This window comes from Meriones unguiculatus, chromosome 5 (genome assembly GCF_030254825.1).
Source record: "Meriones unguiculatus strain TT.TT164.6M chromosome 5, Bangor_MerUng_6.1, whole genome shotgun sequence".
Lineage (NCBI taxonomy): Eukaryota > Metazoa > Chordata > Mammalia > Rodentia > Muridae > Meriones > Meriones unguiculatus.
This window is the reverse complement of record NC_083353.1, coordinates 36,238,169-36,255,016: the sequence shown is the minus strand read 5'-3', so window position 1 is coordinate 36,255,016 and position 16,848 is coordinate 36,238,169.

Here is a 16,848-nt window from a genome sequence, read left to right as displayed (position 1 = left end):
GTACTACAAAGCAATAGTAATAAAAACCGCATGGTTTTGGCATAGAAACAGAAAAGAGGACCAATGGAACCAAATAGAAGACCCAGAAATAAACCCACACACCTATGAATACTTGATTTTTGACAAAGAGGACAAAACCATTCCATAGAAAAAACATATCATCTTCAGCAAATGGTGCTGGTCCAACTGGATGTCTACAAGCAGAAAAATGAAAATAGATCCATATTTATCACTCTGCACAAAACTAAACTCCAAGTGGATCAAAGACCTCAACATAAAACCAGACACATTAAATAAATTAGAAGAAAAAGTGGGGAAACAGTCTAGAACTCATTGGCAGAGGAGACAACTTCCTGAACAGAACACCAACAGCACAGGCTCTAAGAGCAACAATCAATAAATGGGACCTCATGAAACTGAAAAGCTTCTGTAAAGCAAAAGATATTGTTGCCAGAACAAAACCACAGCTTACAGACTGGGAACGGATCTCCAACAACCGTACATCTGATAGAGGGCTGATATCCAGAATATATAAAGAACTAAAGAAGTTAAAAAGTAACAAGTCAAGCAATCTCATTAAAAAATGGAACACAGGGTTAAACAGAGAATTCTCAGTAAATGAATACAGAATGGCAGAGAAACACTTAAAGAAATGTTCAATGTCCTTAGCCATCAGAGAAATGCAAAGCAAAACAACCTTGACACCAATCAGAATAGCTAAGATAAAAAACTCAAGTGACAACACATGCTAGAGTGGTTGTGGTGACAGGGGAACCCTCCTCCATTGCTGGTGGGAATGCAAACTTGTACAACCACTTGGGAAATCAATCTGGCACTTTCTCAGACAATTAGGAATAATGCCTCCTCAAGATCCAGCTATACCACTCCTAGGCATATATCCAAAAGATGCTCAAGTACACAACAAGGACCTTTGCTCAACCATGTTTGTAGCAGCTTTATTCATAATAGCCAGAACCTGGAAACAACCCAAATATCCCTCAGTTGAGGAATGGATACAGAAAATGTGCTTTTACACAATGGAATACTAGTCAGCAATTAAAAACAAGGAAATCATGAACTTTGCAGGCAAATGGTGGGACCTAGAAACGATCATCCTGAGTGAGGTATCCCAAAAGCAAAAAGACACATATGTTATATACTCACTTATATAGACCTATAAGATAATATAAACATACTGAAATCTATACACCTAAGCAAGAAAGAGGACCCCGGGTAAGATGATCAATCCTCACTTAGAAAGACAAATGGGATGGACATTGGATGTAGGAGAAAACAAGTAACAGGACAGCAACCTACCACAGAGGGCCTCTGAAAGACTCTACCTAGTAGTGTATCAAAGCAGATACTAAGACTCATAACCAAACCTTTGGCAGAGTGCAGGGAATCATAAGAAAGATGGGGGAGTTAGCATGACCTGGAGAGGACAGGAGCTCCACAAGGACCAAATATATCTGGGCACAGGGGTCTTTTATGAGACTGTTTTTCCAACCAAGAACCATGTATGGATATATCCTAGAACCTCTGCTCGGATGTAGCCCATGGTAGCTCAGTATCCAAGTGGGTAACCTAATAAGGGCAATAAGGACTGTTTCTGACATTAACTCAATGGCAAGCTTTTTTACACCCCCACCCACCCACCCACCCACCATGAGGGAGGATCAGCCTTGCTAGGCCACAGAGGAGGATTTTGCAGCCAGTCCTGAAGATACCTGATAAACCAGGGTCAGATGAAGGGGGAGGAGGTCCTCCCCTATCAGTGGATTTGGAAAGGGGCAGGGAGGAGATTAGGGAGGCAGGGTGAGATTGGGAGGGAATGAGGGAGCAGGATACAACAGGGATACAAAGTTAACAAACTGTAACTAATATTAAAAAAATTTTTTTAAAAGAAAGTTTAAAAAACATAAAAGAATGGCCCCCAGAGACCCATGTATTTGAATGCTTGGCCCATAGAGAATGACACTAATAGGAGGTGTGGCCTCATTGGAGTAGGTGTGGCCTTGCTGGAGGAAGTATGTAACTGTGGAGGTGGTCTTTGATATCTCATATGTTCAAGCTACAACCAGTGTGACACACAATATCCTTCTACTGCCTGTGGATCATAATGTAGAAGTCTCAGCTCCTTCTCCAGTAACATGGCTGCATGAACACTGCCATGCTTCCCACCATGATAACATACTAAACCTTTGAAACTATAAGCCACCCTCAATGAAATATTTTCCTTTATAAGTGTTACTGTGGTCATGGTGTTCCTTCACAGCAATAGAAACCCTAAACAAAACTGTATTTTTTTTCTCTTTGAAGAGAAAATGGGTGCTGTCTTCTTTACTTGACCTTTTAAGTCAGTCAAGATAGTGGTCCTAATTATAGTTTGCTGTGAGCCTGTTTTTATACTGACACACAGTCTGACAGGTACCTTGTTTGTTTGTTTTAATTTAAAGGTAATTTACTGCCTGTAAAATGTAGGAGATTAATGGTCCTAGAAATTGAATTCAGTTCCCTATTCACCAACTAGAAACAGTCTAATCTAAGAAAGCCTATGTTTCCATAACAATTTGTCTCACAGCAAGAATGTATTTGAACTCCATAATAATTCAGTCATTGGCTTTTCTCTGGAGATTGCCCACACAGGTGCTAACTGCATTGATGACTTTTGCTATGCTCAAATGAAGAGTTATTTTGAGTTTTCTGTACTATTCTGTGTAACTCCACTGCTGCATGTGTGATGACTACTGTCATTGCCAGTACTACCATTTTTTGGACAGTGAGACTTTATAACCCTTGTCACAATCACTGATGGCCCTTTTCTCCTGCTTTTCAACATGAAACCAGAATTGTTTTCCATTTATTTCTAAAGACCATGTGGCATGTGCACTGATTGATGCTTCAAATAGAGTCTTGTAGTGTGAGAAAATCCGCATGCTATTGAGTAACACAGAAAAGCCTTCAAATCAGTTAATAATTTTTATAACAGGTAGACTTTACATTTTAAAGCTTATAATAGTTTTCCTAACCAAAGGTTTTTAGAAATTTTTTCAGATATGAGCTACCATTTTTGATGACGGAAAAAAGCAGAGAACTAAGTGAGAAAAAAAAATGTGCAAAGAGTATGAACAGGCAATTCACAAAAGAAATAATACAAAAGTTTAACAAAATGTGAGCAAGTGGTAACTTCAGAAGCCATAAATAAAATGGCACTAACAACACTGGCAAAACATCTTCCCCCTCACTTCCCTAAGACTGAAAATAGCAATGATACATAGTCATACATGTTAATAGCAATGCAGTGTAGTTAGACTGGTGCCAAAAGTTTCCTTAGTAGAATGTAGTAGTGTTTATAAAAATCAGTTTTCTAAGAGCAGTTTACACTTTCAGAAATTTACTTAAAGAAAGCAATTGAAAGTGGTGTAAAAGGAAAAAATAAGAAGCTTTTAGAAAAAGTTCCCAGCAACAGTGAGCTACACACAGTAAGCATCATTCTTATTTGCTTTGTTTCTTCATTCTCATATCTTCAGTATCAAAGAGTATGTCTGGTATAGTACATGGATTCAATATGCATTTAATAATTATTGACACTGCCAAAATGTATCTTATCTAGCTATCATTTATGCATCAAATAAAATAAAGTATTCTACAACTTTACAATAAAAAGTTTATCACTTTTTGAAATAATAATGCCTGTTTGTATTTTGTTGGCATGCGATGGCATTTACAATAATTTAAGTAAAAAATAGTGTGATTCTACATTTTCAAATAATCCTAAGAAAGTTACATATTGGTGTTATTATTAAAATAAAATACATGGATCTTATAACATTATAAGACAAAAAAACGTTTCTCTGAGGTTAGCAATAACAGAAACCGTGAAGAAAAGACTAGGTTACCTAAAAGTTAATGTTTCTTATGTACTCTTAGTTAAGGTTTCTACTCCTTTGATATAACACCATAACCAAAAATGACCTGGGGAGAAAATGTTCATTTATGCTTACATGTCCCTGTCAGGGTTCGTTTCAGCTTACATGTTCCTTTTACAGTTCATCATGAAGGGCAGAAACTCAAGGCAGGCACTTGGAGGCAAGAAATGAAGAAGAAGCCATGGAGAGATGCTTCCTCCATAGCCTCTAGAAGGCTTCTTCTTCCTAGTTTGCTCAGCCTGCTTTCTCTAGGACCACCAACCCAGGGGTGGCACCTCTTCCAACAAGCATCAGTCAAGAAAATGCTTTGCCACAGGCCAATCTGCTGGGGCCATTTTCTCAATGTTTCCTCTTCTCAAATGACTCTAGTTTGTGTCACATAAACATAAAACTAACCAGTGTATGCACCATTAGCTACAATTTTAGTTTGAGAGTACATTGAAAAAGAAAAGCCTGTGGGGCATGGTGATACCTGCCTTTAATCCCAGCATTCCAGAGGCAGAGACAGGAAGATCTCTGAGATCAATGTCAGCCTGGTCTACAGAGAGAGTTCCAAGACAGGCAGGGCTACATCAAGAAACACTGACTCAAAGAACAAAAGAAAGAAGAAAGAAAGAAAGAAAGAAAGAAAGAAAGAAAGAAAGAAAGAAAGAAAGAAAGAAAGAAAGAAAGAAAGAAAGAAAGAAAGAGAAGAGTCTTTGTCATTTGTAAATTTTTTAATTTGTTTTTTCAAGACAGGATTTCTCTGTGTAGCCTTGGCTGTTCCGGACTTGCTTTGTAGACCAGGCTGGCCTCAAACTCAAATCCACCTGCCTCTGCTTCCCTGAGTGTTGGGATTACAGATGTGTGCCACCTTGTCTGTCAGTCATTTGTAATTATATAATCAATATTTATAGATCAAGTGCTGAGACATAAGGGATTTGTCTTGAAAAATAGCCAGGAGCTGGAAAGAGATAAAAATAAAACTGAGTGGAGAGAAATGAAATTAGATGTAAAGAGATCACTGTTATAACTGGGTGGTAAATTATAAAAATCTATTAGTGACACAAGTAAAGTGGCATTCTGAAATACCAATGAAAAAACTGTGAATTACCAACCTTTTGAGGGATAATTATTTTAAAACTCTTAAAATTTTGTTTCTTCTTATACTAATCAATTTTATACCTTGGAATTCAAACTATGAAAATAATCATGATTGTGCACAGAACGTACCCAGAGAACTATATCAAATGCTGTGATAAAAAGTAGAGAAGTGGTCTAAGTATCTCATTATGGGAATATTAATTCACTTTCCTAGATTTATTAAAGTAACTTTCTTCAAATTTCAGTCCTTTGGGGTTGACGTGTGCACAGAAATTGAGGTCATGGGGCATGTTGGCTGGTTCTCTTAATACTGAACACACTGAATATTTGGGGTTGGAAAATGAGTAAGGAAGTAACAAGAAACTGTGTTGATTCTATTTTTAATTACTTTTTATGTGGATGTGTGTATACAGATATTTTCAAGGAAATACAAGAGTGTAGATGCATGTGCAAGTGTGCTGTGTCTGCCTCAGTCAATTTCCACTTTATTTTAAGAGACAGGCTCTCTCAATTAACCAGGAGCTGCCCTATTCAGGTAGTCTGGCTTCCCTGGCTACACAGCTCACCCCAGAGGTCCCCTGTCTACCTAAAAATCATTGTGATTATAGATAGACCACCCCATGAGTCAAACTTTTATGTGAGTTCTGGGGATTGCCACAGTTTTCCTCATGATTGCACAGCAAGTGTTTTATCTACTGAGCTTCTCCAGAGCCCATAATTTTATATTTATGGTGATAAATATGCAAAACTGTTATGAAATCTAAGGCAATATTTTCCTGAATACCCAAAATATGAGAGGACTTTTAAAAATATGTTTTTTAAACATAAAGTAATAAAAAAAAAGAAAAAAAAAAGAAAAGAAAAAGTGGGCACAGGCAGTTGAAAGGTACAGCAACAAAGAATCAACATTTGAATAATAAAATTTCTCTTGAGGAAAGAGAAAAAAAGCTGTGCAACAGAAGGGGAATATGCATTCTCACCACTATTGTCTGACAGGATACTGACAGTTCTAGTAAAAGCAGTCTATTTCTAGAATGAAATAGGAAGAGATGCTCATCACTTGTCCTCCATCAGACAAGTACTTGTTGCAGCTTATGCAAAGAAAAGGTCGCTCCGATTCACAGGCTGGGAGGATTTTGTCAAAGGTCATTTGACTCCAGAGTTTGGGGCTTTGTTAAAGTAGCACATTCTGAGAGCCTGTGCTGGGACGAAACTACTGCCTCCTGACAGCGACAACCAGAGAAGAAGAAACCAGGAAGGGGTTAGAAGAGAGGAAGAGAGAACTATTGTAGGGACCCGGTACTCCATATGTCCTTTAAAGACACACACGACCTTCCTCCATTTAGATCAGCTATCCCCCTAAGGTTTCCCTGCTTGCCAAATATCCTAGCAGTTTAGAAAGAAGCCTTCAGCATATAAGCCTCTAGGAAACATTCTAGATTAAATCCTGAGCAGGGAAGAAACAAATTATCCTTGTTTGTGGATTATATGAGTTAAAGGCACCACAAAACAACCATTGAAACTCATAAGTGTGTTAAATTTATGAGTTAGATCAACATGAAAAAATTAGTATTTGTATACACCGATAACTAAAACGTAAAACAAATGAAATCATGAAAGTAATCCCACATGTAGTAACTTCAGAAAAAAACAAAACAAAAATATTCCAAAAACAAAGGAGTAAGTTTAATCAGAAAGGTAAGCAGTCACTACATGAAAATCAAAATGTACCAATGAACAAATTCGAGGAGCAAATGGCCATAACAGCCTTTCATATTGTGTATTAGAAGAATTTTCACAGTTAAAATATGCACAGCACCCAAAGCAATTATGATTCAGTACAGTCTCCTTGAAATTACGAGTGGTGTTCTCTATAGAAGTAGAAAAATATCAACCCAAAATTTCATGAAAAACACAAAGCCCCAAAGTAGAGAAAGTATTCCTGAACCAAATGAGCAAGACATTCTATATAGCTACCACAACCAAGAAGAAGGTGCTTCCATGAGAACAGGGACAGAATAGCGATCTTGTATTCAGATTATATCAGTATTTTTAGAATGTATTGAGTATTATGTAGAACTGCTGTCTGAATGGCTTACCTGAACCCCATTAAACAAAACAGAATTTTTGAAATGGTTCTAAATATATCTGCCATGTTGTAGAAAATGTTTTTATAGAGTTGCACTTTCAGCAATAATTATAAAATCAAAATTTCCATTGCCTCTGAAAATATTTATTGTGCTCTACATCTTCATCGTCACATAGTCAGCCAAAATTTAATTCTTCATGTGAAAATAAGGACATTCATGTCATTAGTCTGAAAATTTGATCTCCTGTTTAATGTTACAACTTGTATATACACCAGAGAATTGCTTTGAAATAAATATATGATTTATTGTCGGTAAAAAAAATATGTTTTTTAGAATTACTTAGAAATAGACTCTTAAGCCAAGTTTTTATTTGGATTTTCTATATATTAAGAAAATATCTTGAACACAATAGTGGTATTCTGATAACTGCAACATAATGTCAGGGTTCACTGTAAGGTTGGTAGACAAGCATTGTGTGGGGGGCTTCTCCAGGGATTTCAAACAAAACTCTTGTTTATGAGTCACACAGTATATTGCCAAGATACTCTGTTAAAAAGTGGATGTCTGTCTGTATTATAGCCAGGCTTTCTACACTAACCATGCACTAATTTTTCATCAGTGAAAGGTGTGTGTTACCTCTGTTAGTGTTTGTATTAGCATTCATAGCATTTCTGTTGCATTAAAGAATACTCAGTACTAAAGACACAACAATGAATCCCATGATTCCAAATTGAAAGAAGTTCCCAATGAAGAATAGATATTAAAGAAAACTAATAAGACTGTTATTCACCTGAATGCTAAAACTTAAAGTGTTCACAAAAGTGGAGCAATAAGAAATGAAGAAATGAAGGCCACATTTGCTTATGTCCAGTCATGTGTTAGGTAATCAGTCAATGAGGGACCACATGTGACAATAATCTCTTACAGTAGAATGGAGCTGAGATTTTCTTACAGCTTCTTGATGTAACAACTGTCCTAGTGTCCTAGTATAATGCATTGCTCACGTTTGTAGAGGTCCTAGTACAAAGAAATCCTGTGTCTGCAAGTCACAGGAAAGTACAGTCAACACAGTCCACAGAGAAATGCAATAATGATGATGAATGACTGTGTTGCTGATTTGCGTACTTTCCACAGAGTACTTCTTATTATTACTTTGTAGTTCTACATATTAAAACACTCACTGTAAAACAATATTGTGTATTTTCTGGCAGCAGCCTCACATATCCCACATTTACTGGCTGACTTGATTGCCTCAAGCCAAGTGATTGGCCTGTACTATCTAGGCTGTGAAAGTACACTATGATGTCTGCACAATAATGCAACTGCCTAATGACGCATTTTTCAGATTGTATTCCTGTTGTTAAGTGAGGCATGCATGACTTTTATGTTAAAAGCTGGCTAAATTAGTGAAGTTTTTTTCCATCTTAATGTTTTAAAAGATAGTGTTGACCCATCATATTAAACAGGAAGAAAGTAATACTGTTTATACAACACAAAGGAGAAGAGAGACAAAGGAGAGAGACAGAGATCATTCTAGTTGAAATGGTAAAATATGACTTAGTCCTCCGTGGGGCTACCTGAAAAAAACAACTACTGAAGCTAAGTGACCTGCAGAAGATAATCAGCTAGATGCTTATTGGCAGAATAAGCCATGGTGTATAACTTATCCAAGTGGCAAGCAGTTTGAGCAACCTCCAATTTAATTTTGAGCTTAATTGACTGGGGTGGGGGGTAAGTGGGGTAAGTGACACATGAACAAATCCATAAGTGACACAAACCTGGGAGCTGTAAATAGCAATGGGAGGAAAATAACAATGCAGAGGTGTGGAGACAGCATACACTTACAGGTGAAGGTCATCTGGGGAAAACATAGCAGACCAAGTGACTAAAGTCTACTGGGTCTATCAACTAAAAAAAAATGTATCCCGGGGCTCTCTAGTTGCATGCAGACTTATTAATACATTGTATGTATTTTCCTGCTCAAATTATTACTTTTTCTTATTCTTATTTAGTGGTTATGGAGATCAATAGCTTTCACCAGTGCAGTAGATCTTTTTATTTAGTAGGAAGGGGGACAATAATAATCATTACTAGAGAATTAGTTAAGAGAGTTTGAAAGCAATGCAGTGCACACTATTAGGTTTTACATCTTGAAAACTCTGCTCTCAGTGTTTATCTGGAGGCTGGCACCATCAGCACCTAGAGAAAGCATCACAGAGCTGCAGCACACCCCATGTAATCTTTCCATGTAATTCTCACACAAAGTACTGTTTTCTCAAATGGTGACATCAAAATTTATTATTTTTTATTTTTATTTTTTTATTAATCACAGGTTATTTATTTTGTATCCCAGACATAGCCCCCCTATTCCCTCCCAATCTCACCCTCCCTCCTTCATCTCCTCCCTGCCCCTTTCCAAGTCCATTGATAAGGAAGGACCTCCTCTCCTTCTATCTGACCCTAGCTTATTAGTTCAGGACTGGCTGCAATTTCCTCTTCTGTGGCCTAGCAAGGCTGATCCTCCCTCATGGGGGGGAGGAGGGTGTTGAAGAGCTCGCCATTGAGTTCATGTCAGAAATAGTCTCTGCTCCACTTACTAGAGAACCCACTTGGATACTGAGCTACCATGGGTTATAACCGAGCAGTAGTTCTAGGTTATATCCATACAAGGTCCTTGGTTGGATAAACAGTCTCATGAAAGGCCCCCGTGCCCTGATATATTTGGTCTTTGTGGAGCTCCTGTCTTCTCAAGGTCTTACTAATTTCCCTTTCATATGATTCCCTGCACTCTGCCGAGGGTTTGGTTATGAATCTTAATATCTGCTTTGATACACTGCTGGGTAGAGTCTTTCAGAGGCCCTCTGCGGTAGGCTGCTGTCCTGTTACTTGTTTTCTCTTACATCCAATGTTGATCCCATTTGTCTTTCTAACTGAGGATTGATCATTTCACCCAAAATCCTCTTTCTTGTTTATCTTCTTTAAGTGTATAGATTTCAGTATGAAGTGAGCATATAGCATGTATGTCTTTTTGCTTTTGGGATACCTCGCTCAGGATGATCGTTTCTAGGTCCCACCATTTGCCTGCAAAGTTCATGATTTCCTTGTTTTTAATTGCTGACTAGTATTCCAATGTGTAAACATACCACAATTTCTGTATCCTTTCCTCAACTGAGGGACATCTGGGTTGTTTCCAGGTTCTGGCTATTATGAATAGAGATGCTATAAACATGGTTGAGCAAATGTCTTGTTGTGTACTTGAGCATCATTTGTATAGATGCCTAGGAGTGGTATAGCTGGATCTTGAGGAGGCACAATTCCTAAAAATCTGAGAAAGCCCCAGATTGATTTCCCAAGTGGTTTTACAAGTTTGCATTCCCACCAGCAATGGAGGAGGAGGGTTCCCCTTCTGACAAAACCTCTCTAGTGTGTGTTGTCACTTGAGTTTTTTACCTTAGCTATTCTGATGGGTGTCAGGTGAAATCTCAAGGTCGTTTTGCTTTGCATCTCTCTGATGGCTAAGGACATTTAGCATTTCTTTAAGTGTTTTTCTGCCATTCTACAATCCTCTACAGAGAGTCCTCTGTTTAATTCTGTGCTCATTTTTTAATTGGATTACTTGATTTGTTTTTTTTTAACTTCTCTAGTTCTTTATACATTCTGGATATCAGCCCTCTATCAGATGTAGGGTTGGTAAAGATCGTTTCCCAGTCTGTAGGCTGTTGTTTTGTTTTGATGACAGTGTCTTTTGCTTTACAGAAGCTTTTCAGTTTCATGAGGTCCCATTTATTGATTGTTGCTCTTAGAGCCTGTGCTGTTGGTATTTTCTTCAGGCAGTAGTCTCCTATGCCAATGAGTTCCATGCTCTTCCCCACTTTTTCTTCTAACTGATTTAATGTGTCTGGTTTTATGTTGAAGTCTTTGATCCACTTGGAGTTTAGTTTTGTGCAGGGTGATAAATATGGATCTATTTTCATTTTTCTGCATGTAGATATCCAGTTGGATCAGCACCATTTGTTAAAGATGCTATCTTTTTTCCATTGAATGGCTTGGCTTCTTCGTCAAAAATTAAGTATTCATAGATGTGTGGGTTTATTTTTGGGTCTTCTATTCGGTTCCATTGATCTTCCTTTCTGTTTCTATGCCAATCCCATGCAGTTTTTATTACTATTGCTTTGTAGTACAGCTTGAGATCAGGGATGGAGATGCCTCCAGACAATCTGTTGTTATACAAGATCGTTTTGGAAATTCTGGGTTTTTTTGGTTCTCCATATGAAATTGAGAGTTTTTCTTTTTTTAAATTTTTTATTGTTTATTATTATTAGTTACATTTTACTAACTCTGTATCCCAGCTATATCTGCTCCCTTATTCCCTCCCAATCGCACCCTCCCTCCCTCAGCTTCTCCCTGCCCCTTTCCAAGTTCACGGATTGGGGAGGACCTCCTCCCCTTTCGTCTGGACCTGTTTTATCAGGTATCTTCAGGGCCAGCTACAAAGTCCTCCTCTGTGGCCTAGCAGGACTGCTCCTCCCTTGGGGGGTGGGGAGGTCAGAAAGCCTGCCATTGGTTTCCTGTCAGAGATAGTCCCTGTTCCCCTTACTATGGGAAACCAATTGGTTAGAATTTTTCTTTCAAGGTCTTTAAGAATTATGTTGGTATTTTGATGGAAATTGCTTTGAATCTGTAGATTGCTTTTGACAGAATAGCCATTTTCACTATGTTAATCCTACCGATCCATGAGCATGGGAGATCTTTCTATCTTCTGATGTCTTCTTTGATTTCTTTCTTCAAAGACTTGAAGTTTTTTTCAAACAGGTCTTTCACCTGCTTGTGTAGTGTCACCCCAAGGTACTTTATGTTATTAGTGGCTATTGTGAAGGGTGTTGTTCCCTAATTTCTTTCTCAGCCCTTTTGTCTTTGGTATACAGGAGGGCTTCTGATTTTTTTGATGTAATTTTGTATTCAGCTACTTTGCAGGAGGTGTTTATCAGCTGAAGGAGTTCTCTGGTTGAAATTTTGGGGTCGCTCTTGTATACTATCATATCATCTGAAAACAGTGATACTTTGACTTCTTCCTTTCTGATTTGTATCCCCTTGATCTCCTTTAGTTGTCTTATTGCTCTAGCTAGGACTTCAAGAACTATGTTGAAGAGATATGGAGAGACTGGACAGCCTTGCGTTGTCCCTGATTTCAGTGGGATTGAATTAAGTTTCTCTTCATTGAGTTTGATGTTGGCTATAAGCTTGCTGTATATTGCCTTTACTACGTTTAGGTATGTGCCTTGTATGCCTGATCTCTCCAAGACTTTAAAAATGAATGGGTGTTGGATTTTGTCAAATGCTTTTTTGGCATCTAAGGAGATGATCATGTGATTTTTCTCCTTCAGTTTATTTATATGGTGGATTACATTGATGGATTTCCATATATTAAACCACTCTTGCATGCCTGGGATGAAGCCTACTTGGTCATAGTGGAGGATATCTTTTATGTGTTCTTGGATTCGGTCTGCAAGTATTTTATTGAGTATTTTTGCATCAATGTTCATAAGAGATATAGGTCTGAAGTTCTCTTTTTTTGTTGGGTCTTTGTGTGGTTTAGGTATCAAGGTGACTGTGGCTTCATAGGATGAGTTTGGTAATGTTCCTTCTGTTTCTATTTTGTGGAATAGTTTAAAGAGAATTGGAGTTAACTCTTTTCTGAAAGTCTAGTAGAATTCTGTGCTGAAAACATCTGGCCCTGGACTTTTTTTTGGAAGGGAGACTTTCGATGACTGCTTCTATTTCTTTGGAGGATATGGGACTATTCAATCTTTCTACCTGATTTTGACTTAATTTAGGTAGATGGAATATATCAAGAAAATTGTCCATTTCATTTAGATTTTCAAATTTTGTGGTATATAGGCTTTTGTAGTAAGACCTAATGATTGTTTGGAGTTCCTCAGTGTCTGTAGTTATGTCTCCCGTTTCATTTCTGATTTTACTTATTTGGATAGATTCTCTCTGCCTTTTTGTTAGTTTGGCTAAGGGCTTGTTTATCTTGTTGATTTCCTCCAAGAACCAGCTCTTGGTTCCATTGATTTTTTTTTAATAGTTTTATTTGTTTCTAATTGATTAATTTCCGCCCTGAGTTTGATTTTTTTCCAGCTGTCTGCTCCTCTTGGGTGTATCTGCTTCTTTTCTTTCTAGGGCTTTCAGTTGGGCCATTAATTTGCTTGTATGAGATGTAACAAATTCCTTCTTGAAAGCACTTAGTGCTATGAATTTTTCTCTGAGCACTGCTTTCATTGTGTCCCATAAATTAGGTATGTTGTACCTTTATTTTCATTGAATTCTAGGAAGTCTGTAATTTCTTTCTTTATTTCATCCTTAACCCAGCTGTCATTGAGCAGCAAGTTGTTCGTTTTCCATGTGTGTATAGACTTTTTTCTAATTCCATTGTTGTTGAGGGTCTGCTTTAGTCCACGGTGGTCAGATAAAATACAGGGGATTATTTCAATCTTCTTGTATCTGTTGAGGCTTGCTTTATGCCCAACTATATGGTCTATTTTGGAGAAGGTTCCATGAAAAGAAGGTATACTTTTTTGAGTTTGGGTGGAAAGTTCTATAGACATCTATTAGGTCCATTTGATTTATAACCTCTGTAAGTGCCTTTATTTCCTTATTAGGTTTCTGTCTAGATGATCTGTCCCTTGGTTAAAGTGGGGTGTTGAAGTCTCCCACTATTAAGGTATTGGGATCAATGTGTGATTTCAGCTTTAATAATGTTTCATTTACAAATATATTTACAAATGTATTTACAAATGTATTTGGAGCATAGATGTTCAAAACTGTGATGTCCTCCTGTTGGAATTTTCCTTTGATGAGAAGGAAGTGCCCTTCCTTATCTTTTTTGATTAATTTTTGTTGAAAGTCTATTTTATTAGATATTAGGATAGTGACCCCAGCTTTTTTTCTGGGTCCATTTCCTTGAAAGACTTTTTTCCAGTCTTTTATTCTGAGGTAGTGTTTATCTTTTTGGCAAAGGTTTGTTTTTTGGATGCAGCAGAATGTTGGATCCTGTTTCTGCAACCACTTTGTTAGTCTGTGTCTTTTTATTGGAGAGTTGAGTCCATTTATGTCGATAGATAATAGTGACTAATGACTATTAGTTCTATTTTATTGTGGCATTGGTGGTCTTACTATGATTCATTGCTTTTTTTTCTTTTCATTTTTGTTGGGAAATTATTTGTATCCTATACTTTTTTTGTTGTAGTTGTTTTCATTGGATTGGAGTTTTCCTTCTCGTATCTTCTGGAGGGCTGGATTGCTGTGCAGATATTGTTTAAATTTAGTTTTATCATGGAACATTTTGTTTTCTCCATCTATTTGATTGAAAGCTTTGCTGTGTATAGTAGTCTGGGTTTGCATCTGTGTTCCCTTAAAGACTGCATGATAGGGCTGGAGAGATGGCTCAGGGGTTAGGAGCACTGGCTGTTCTTCCAGAGGACCCGGTTCAGTTTCCAGCACCTACATGGTAGCTCACAACTGTCTGTAATTCCACTTCCAGGGGATCCAACATCTTCACAGACATACATGCTGAACACCAATATACATATAATAAAATGAAATAAATTATTAAAAAAAAAGACTACATGACTTCTGTCCAGGCCCTTCTGGCTTTCATAGTTTCTGATGAGAAGTCTGGTGTGATTCTGATTGGTCTACCTTTATATGTTACTTGACTTTTTTCCCTTGCTACTTTTACTATTTTTTCTTTGTTTTGTAGGTTTAGTGTTTTGACTATGATGTGACGTGAAGTAGTTCTAGTCTATTTGGAGTTCTGTAGGTTTCTTGTATGTTTATGGACATCTCTTTCTTAAGTTGGGAAAATTTTCTTCTATGATTTTCTTAAAAAGTATTTTCTGATCCTTGGAGCCTGCATCTATTCCTCTTATTCTTAGGTTTCATCTTTTCATGGTGTCCTTGATTTCTTGTATGTTTTGTGTTTGGAACTTTTTTGATTTTACTTTTTCTTTGAGGGAGGAATCAATTTCAGCAGTGTATCTTCAGCACCCGAGATTCTCTTTTCCATCTCTTGTATTCTGTTGGTGATGCTTACCTTTGTAGTTCCTGATCTTTTCTCTAAGTTCTCCAGTTTCAGGGTTTTCTCTGTGTTTTCTTTATAGATTCTAATTCTGTTTTCATGCTTTGTACCATTTCCTTCATTTGAATGAATGTGGCTCCTATTTTTTTATTTGTTTCTTCTCTATATGTCTCTAATTGTTCCTGTATGTGGGCAGTTATAGTCTTCTGTATTTCTTTGAGAGCTATGTTCATTTCCTCTTTTTGTTCCTCTAATAACTGCATAAGCATAGCTTTAAAGTCATTTTCCTATGTTTCAGCTGAATTAAAATCTCCATTAATTTGGGGGGTTGCTGGTGGGTCTATGGTGTCCTGATTTTTGTTGGGTGAGTTCTTATGCCTATATTTGGCCATTTGCTTATATGTGATCATTACTGTTTTTTCCTTGAGTCTGAACTTCAGACTGGAACTATCTTTCTCTGGTCTCTGGAGTATTCTTCAGGAAGATCAGGGAGGTCCAGTGGTTTGAGAGTGTGTGTTGTTGCTTTAGTTGTACCTGAGGGAGGAAAAGCCACTGGTGCAGATTCGTTATTGCAGGGGAGTAAGTGTGTGTGTGTGTGTGTGTGTGTGTGTGTGCGCGCGCGCGCGCGTGCACGCGAGAGCACGAGCGTGCACCTAAGTGTGTCTTGAAGAGGAGTGCTAGACAGTGTAGGTGCTTGGGATCTGGGAGTTGGGAGCAAGCGCAGGAGGGGATGTGGATGCTGGCAGTTTAGCAAGCACAGATTGTGGGCACAAAGCGCCTGCACAGGTTTCCTGAATACCCAGTGGTCTCCAATCTCTGGAGGGCTCTGCAGACTGGGCTCTGAGGTCTGTGGCTGATGCTGCAGGCGGGACAAGTACTCTGTTGTGGGCTCTATGTGCCCATTCCTGTGCTCTGGGCTAGAAGCCCAGGTAGAAGCTGGGCTCTGCTCTCTGAGTTGGGAAGTGCTATGTGCTTCCTCTGCTGCTACCCCCTTTGGGAAAGGCTAGGGATCAGAGTTCTTGGGGGAAATGCCAGGGGTTTGAGTGTTCTCAGTCTCAAATATCAAGGAGGGAGATCTGTGCCTGGAGCAAGCAGCACTGTGTGCAGGCAAGCTGTGTGCACTGCGGGGTGCCTCCTCTGCTTCAGCAGCTAGTTGCGGCCTCTGCTGCTGCCTTACTGTTGGCTGCAGTACTTCTGCCGCTTCTTCTGCTGCAGGCTTGGCCACCTCTACCGCTGCTTCCGCCCGTTATGGGAAGTGCCCGGGAATCGATTTTCCAGGAGTCATGGAGATGTCTGAGGTTGACCTGTGTCCTATTAGATTCAAATCAGGGTTTGTCCCCCTTCTCCCAGGACTCCTAGTACCATTGTTTTGGGTTCCACAGCCCCTCAACTCACCAATTCGGAGTTTCAGCTCCTCTGAATAACGTGCACGCTGGTCACCATCATCTTGGATTCCAACATCAAAATTTATAAGGGCACCAACTTAATTCTTCTGCTTCATCATATGGCACTCAGTGGTGTGGCTTCACTTCTGAGGCTGGCCACTAGTTCCCTTGCATCTCATGGTTATGAATATGTTGCCTCACTAGCTATTGGAGGATTCAGACTGAAACATTATTTTCCAAAATAAATATTCTCTATTAAAATTTGCCTTGTTCACCTT